Raw genomic sequence first — 7096 nt, 5'->3', positions numbered from 1 at the left:
TTTTTGCATGATGTATTTGTCATCATCAAAAAGGGGGAGAATGTTGACCTTATAGGTCACGCCTGATTTTGATAATAACAAATACCTATTATGTTTGATGCATGCTTGAGGTTATGTGCAGGTATACAGTTGGCATATCAATGTGATGGCACAAGGAGTTGAAGTTGAAGCCTTGAAGACCTTATGATTGTATTTAATTTCCATATTCATCATGGGTCTGTAATAATAAATAGGGTTTGGCTTGTAATATTTGTATGCATTACCTGCATGGTATGTGAGGTAAGCTCAAAATGAAAATGACCTTAGAAAGACCCTAGGGATCACCCTTTGGTCCACCGACACCATATTTTTTCGGTGTCTTTAAAAAGACTTAGAAATGACCCTATGACACTCTCTCATGCACATATATGAATGATTATTTGAAATGGGTGATTGAGTGCTTAAAACATGACCGAAAAACACTAAGTGTGCACTCTCGGTTGATCGACCCCCCATGTATAGAAAGATCCCGGTCGACCGAACTTGGACCGGGTCAACTGGTTGACCACAGCCCAATTGATCAAACTCTTGCAGTTCATTTAACCCCGGTCGACTGAACTCCCCTGAAGTCAACTTTATTGACTTCTTGGTCGACCGAGAATTTTTTTTTTATCACCAACCTGGTCGATCGAGTTCCCACGTGTGGGAACTCAATGGTTTGGTCGACCGACCGGGTTAGTTCAAAATTTTCCCGGTCGACCGAACCTCGCAAAAATGGGAAAATCGCCTTTGGACATATGAGTCCGGTCGATCGAGACCACAGTTCATTTCTAACCCAATTGACCGAATCCCAAGAACTTGGGTCGACCGAACTTGTCCTGGCTTACCAGTGCTCTCGGGTTGGTTCGAATTTTTTACCACGGTTAACTTTTTTAAACGAGGTTAAATTAATTAAATATTATTAAATTTTTTTTAATTACTCCACTTGTGTCCCTAACGATTACAATCAGGGAGAAGTTTATATATAACCCTTCATTTGGAATAATTAGTAAGCAGATTAGAAAACCAGATTAGCAAATTTTCTCTCAAAATCCAAAATTCATACTACTCATTTCTAAGCTCCATACACTCATTCTTACCTTCTTATATTGCCAAAAATCCTTTGTAAGTTGTTTTGAGTGTTGATTAGGTTTGCTCTCCTAAGTGTTGTCTTAATGACCCGAATAATAATGGGATTTAAATAATAAAGAGGAAGGGAAATGGAAAACAGTAACAAAAGGAGGAGGTCGTTGACGAATACAGGGGATTCGTCGACGAGGAAATACTAAGAGAGGTTTGAGCCGACTGAATTTCATCGATGAGGACTGAATTTCGTTGATGAAATTATTAAAGGATTCATCGACGAATGACGTGGCTTGTCGACGAATTCCCTACTCTATAAACATCAAAATCCGGATTTTTTAACTTTCTAAAGAAGCTAACATTTTTTTTTTTCTCTCTCTCTCTCTCTCATTCGGTTTTCTCTCTCTCTTTCGTCGATTTCGGGCTAAATTTATGCTGGATCAACAATCCGAAGCCACCACGACGCTCCTGGGGAAGTTCTCTCCAAATCTGCCAGAGCGGATCGTTGGTGAAAGCAAGTTAGAAATCATCCCTGAGTTGAGGTAAGACTTTTTAAGCTAAATTTGGTCTTACGATAGTTATAGGAAATGATATACACGTAGAAATACTGAAGTTTAATACTGAGAGTTTTCATTTTCAGGGTATTGGTTAGGAAATCCTTTGGGTGTTAAACTAGAATATTTTGGGGTTTTTCTCAGTAGCCAGGTAAGGGGATAAATTAAGCTAGTATTTAATGAAAAATATGTATATTGGTATAGCATTTGATTTCAGGAAAAATAAATATATTTATACATGATTTATATTTGGGAAAATATTGTTAAAATGATGGTATGTTGAATATATGAAAAATCTGTTAGTGTGGCATGAGTATAAAATGTTATGAAATACTGTTTTCTGGAATGAGATTATGATACGGATTTTTAAAATGAGAAAATCGGCGTACGGGGTGTACTATGATGTGATTTGCCAGTGTACGGGCTGTGCTATGATGTGATTTGCTAGCGTACGGGTTGTGCTATGATGTGATTTGCTAGCGTATGGGTTGTGCTATATTATGATTTGCCGGCGTACGGGCCGAGTTATGGATGTGATTTGCCAACGTACGGGCTGTGCTATGATTTACCAGCGTACGAACCGAGCTATGATAAAATGTGTAATACCGGCGTATGGGTCGATGATTTTCATGATACACGTATATATGCAAAATGATATGATTGATATGATAATTAATGATATGAGATATCCATGTATTACAGTTTTAATATATGTTATATAATATCAGAACCTGATTGGCTTGGTCTAGGCTAGCACTTGCACAGTACCGTTGCTATGTGTCCATGGTCTTTATGATCATGATATTTGTGTTAACATCGCTGTATGGAGTGGTGTGAGATTGGATGGTCGATGTGGTTTTTAAGAAGTGTGTGAGCGCCCCTAGTGTACGGACTAGGTCAGGCAGACCCATCAAACTTACAGACTGTACTTTTGACTTGGCAGTAGTTGGCCAACCATTATCAGGTCCCACCTTTGGGCCACATAACCCAGTCATGTGGGGGTAATATATGACAACAGTCAGCTAACCTATCAAGAATGTTTTTATATTATTATTATTATATGAGATGAAATATGTTTATGAAAATGCAATATGTTCTGCCATGTTTTGATGATATATATGTTTTCCAGATTTGACAAAATGGTTACCAAATATGTAATGTATGGTATATGTAGAACACAGAATACTAATGTTGCCACACACTGGTATTAGTTTATTTCCCTTACTAAGAGGTGTCTCACCCCAAAATTTTATAAACTTTTTAGGAGCCTGAGATAGGAGAGCGGGAAAAGCCTCGCTGATCTAGAGCTATTGTCTACCCTTTTTAAGGGTAAGTTTTAGTAGGAACAGTTGGATTTTTGGTGGGAAATATCCCTAGATTTTGTTTTTAGGATGTAAATGTACTGAAATACAGTGGATATTGTGACTCTGGTATTTGTAGTAATGTGATGAATGTTCTGTATTTACAACAATGTGATGAATCTTCCGTGTTGTGTTCTGATTTATCCTTGGTACCCACGGGTCCAGGTGGATTATGATCTGCTGAACTGGGATTTGTGATATTGATTTTATTTAGAAAAAAAAATGTGGAATTTAAGCAGGTCGTCACAATTGTGCTTGATTGATACGATTTTTTTGAAAGCAAAACCTTAAGTATTCTTAGGAGACTTTGTTAATATGTCTCTCCTAAGAAGACTTCTATTGAACTTCTGAGTACTGCATATTCATTGCAATATCTTGTAAAGTTCATATTTCATTTTGGTTGCAAAATCTTTTCAAAACATTTTCAAATATCTTGTGTGTTTTATCTTGACAAACTTTTAAAAAGATATTTGTTTATGTGATAAAAATCTTTGTTGCAATATTCATTGATTTATATCTTTTGTTGAATATAAAGATTAAACTCTTTTTGCAAACCAAATTTATACGTTGCTTGAGCTTTATATGATTGAGAAAATCTGCTGGTTGAATATATGAAGTTAGACTGACATCTTTGTTTGAGCATTTAGATTGAATATCTTCTGATACAAAGATCATACTGGTTTGCACTCTCATGCATTGATTACATCTATTGCATATATATTTGAGAGTTGATATATTAAACCACATTGAGCTTACTCATTATATCTTATTGGTGGCGTATGTGATTGCATGTAACTGGATACATATCTACTTTACATGAAAGCATAATCACTGTACCAATTATATTATTGTGAACATTTTGTTGTATTTCCAAGCGTGGCTTGAGGGGGCGGTAATCCAGCTCGGTAAGGATTGTGTAAAGGTTGGGGTCAGCCCTGTGAATTTGACCTAGGGCCTTCTCCGCCCCGCAAGAAGATTTTGTAAAGGTTGAGGTCAACCCTGTACTAATTGACTTAGTTATAATCGGCGCCGCTCCACTCGTTAAGTGAGTCATTAGTGGAATTATCGGGCTTACAAGCTAGAGGCAGGGACGTAGGCACAGTTTGTCGATCCCTTATAACACATCGTGTGCCTTGTTTATATTTCCACACTTTATATTTACCGCACGTGCATGTTATAGTGTGAATGATGCGTACGATTTAAATTTCCGCATATTATATTTATTGGCGCATTTGGAACTGCATAGAAAGACCCTAGGTTGTGTTATACGACTATCTTATTTAACCTAGGAGATAAAAGTTTAAAATTCCATTTCACCCCCCCTCTTGGGAATATACCAATGCTAACATTATTATTATATTATTTGTGTATTATAATAATATTATTATTTTATCTTGGAAAAGAAGATGTACCTTGAATTGGGTTATGGTCATTTATTCATGTATCTCATAAATGAATAAGATTAATTATATGAATGTACCTTGAATCTAGGGTTGTATCTACTTAATGTAACACCCCAACTTGGGTCTGCCAGGGAGCACTGAGTCTCTTCTCCTCTACCTGGACCAAACAACATGAGGGCCTTATCGAACTAATGACTGACCCCATATACCAACACGTGTCCTTTTTAGTGTGTTTTGTAGAGACCCAAACCCATAAATAAGGAAAATAAATAAGAAAGGGTAAAAAGGAAATTCAGCAGGGTTCATCGACGAAGTCCCGTCGGTTCTTTGTTGCAAAAATTCAAAGAGTCGTCAATGAATAGATACTAAGCCAACCAAAGAAAATATCCGGATGGAGTTCGTCGACAAGGGAAGAGCTTCGTCCATGAATAAGCTGGCTGGTTCGTCGACGAAGGCGCCACTTCGTCGACGAATTTGACTCAGTCAAAGGCTCTATAAATATCATCTATTATTGCTTAAGGGTTAAGAAACCCCAAAACCTCTCTCTTTCTTTCTCTCTCTCTCTCTCTCTCTCTCTCTCTCTCTCTCTATGATTCTTCGCTGTTCATTGTCCATTTCGACGATCGGAGGTTCCTACGTGGATCAGAAGGAGAAACTCTATAATTATAGCGGATCAGATTGTCGTTTTGAAGATTTTCGGTATTTTTCTTAAAATCGAGGTAAGGATCTGAATTCGTGTTCGTTTCGGTAGATCTGTAGTAGGTTGAAAAATATTGAAGTATTGCTCTTTGATTTTTAGGTTTTGAGGGTCCTGTGTCGTAGTTCTGGATCAATAAGCTCATGTTTTAGTTTTTAGGAAAAAGGTAAGGGGATTTGTTTACATCAGTATTTTTGGAAAACGAAACCACAAGATATGTAACTTATGTTTATAAATACTTATTGACTGCTTATTTGCAAAGTTTTACCGGGAATAAATGCTTATTCTTATGGTTTTCACGATTTTACAGTTTTGACAAAAATGAGGTTTTTGGCATATGATCTCCAAATTTCTTAAAGTACTTTATTTGCACTAAAATTAAAGTATGAGATGCTTGAAACTCTTAATAGCACCAAAAATGATATTTTACGAACCAATTTATATGAAATGTATATATATGATCAAATAAGTGTGGCATATGATATGAATTGAATCTATACTGATTTGAGATGTATGTATATGAACTATGGGGACTAAAGTTCCAAGTGATTATCAAAAAATGCAGAAAACAGGTGTTGGTTAGATACCGTGCCAACTATGAGAAAAGGGTCAAATCGAGAGGTTACGAGCCGGTTTTTACAATAGTATGAATGAAAGTATACATGAATGAGATTGTGAAAATACTGGCATTGCACAGGTATTATGTTTTAATGTAAATTGTATAAACGATATTGGGACTGCAGCTTGTCTCAATAGTATATGAAGCCTTAAAAAGCTTATATTATGTAGACTCAGTACCGTTGCCAAAACAGAGGTACAGTGCAACCACACGTAGTTATTGTTCAGTGTGGATACCTAGTAGTAGGCTTGGTAAGAAGGGCCACTGGTCAAAAGGGATCAGGGTGGTGATAGCCAAGTTGGACTGCAGTATGTAATGATGTCTAACGATGCCTGTACGTACAGGGCTCGGTCAGTGTTTTCTTATCGCACAACCCTTGCCATGGGGGGTTATTGGCATAGTTATGATAGTTTCGAGCTAGATGGTGTTCTAAATATGCATATACATGATTTAAATGCTTTATTGGGAAAAGTCACAGGTCTGATTACCTGGCAGAGGGATCATACAGTGTATGGGCCTGTACCCTACCCTAACCCACGAGAACTCTCACTTCTCCACCTGGACCAGACAATAGGGGCGGACCTTATCAAACTAATGACTAGCCCCACAGACCAACAAGTTTCTTTTTTAGTGTGTTTTATCCTCACTCACACACTTTCTGAGAAAACTTCCCAGAAGATCACTCATCCCAAGATTACTTCAAGCCAAACACGCTTGACCGTAGAGTTCTTATGGAAAGGCTCCTGAAAAGAAAGGTACACCTTATTGATATGGGTAGTAATATCAAATCCTTTTTAAACTTTTCTTCCATGGGGTATCATACTTAATATATACATAACTTATTTATTAAGTGCATGGAGAATGAAGGGTCATTTTGTGCCTATAATTAGACCCTTGAGGCATTAGCACAACACATCAATCTCTTCTCTTCATTCTTATCATATCATCTTTCTTCTGAGTCTAGAGAGTTTGAAAATCAAAAAAGTTGTTTTTTTTTTTTTGGAACTTTGGACTCCTTCATCTGTGCAGAATTGGAGACAGCCATACGATTCAAATCAGGCTGTTTTATCCTGAAGGAGACAAGTCTTGAGAAGTTCTACTGCACTAGTTCATAGGCTAAGCCAATAAACTGCAGAAGGCTTGAATCTCCTTAAAGAAAGCGAGATATCCATGCCTCAGTGTAATAACCCAAGAAAATTAATCAGGACCTCGTCGACGAACACAAGGGATTCATCGATGAAGGTACAAGAGGATCTCATCGACGAAGACGTGTCTCGTCAACGAGAAGATACCGAGAGATTGTTTTTCCAAGTTCTAAATTTCTTCGACGAGGAAATAGCATTTGTCGATGAACCTCCTTA

Source organism: Malania oleifera, chromosome 13, assembly GCF_029873635.1.
Source record: "Malania oleifera isolate guangnan ecotype guangnan chromosome 13, ASM2987363v1, whole genome shotgun sequence".
Classification (NCBI taxonomy): Eukaryota; Viridiplantae; Streptophyta; class Magnoliopsida; order Santalales; family Ximeniaceae; genus Malania; species Malania oleifera.
The sequence above is the reverse complement of the archived record's forward strand: the minus strand, read 5'-3'. Positions refer to the sequence as shown.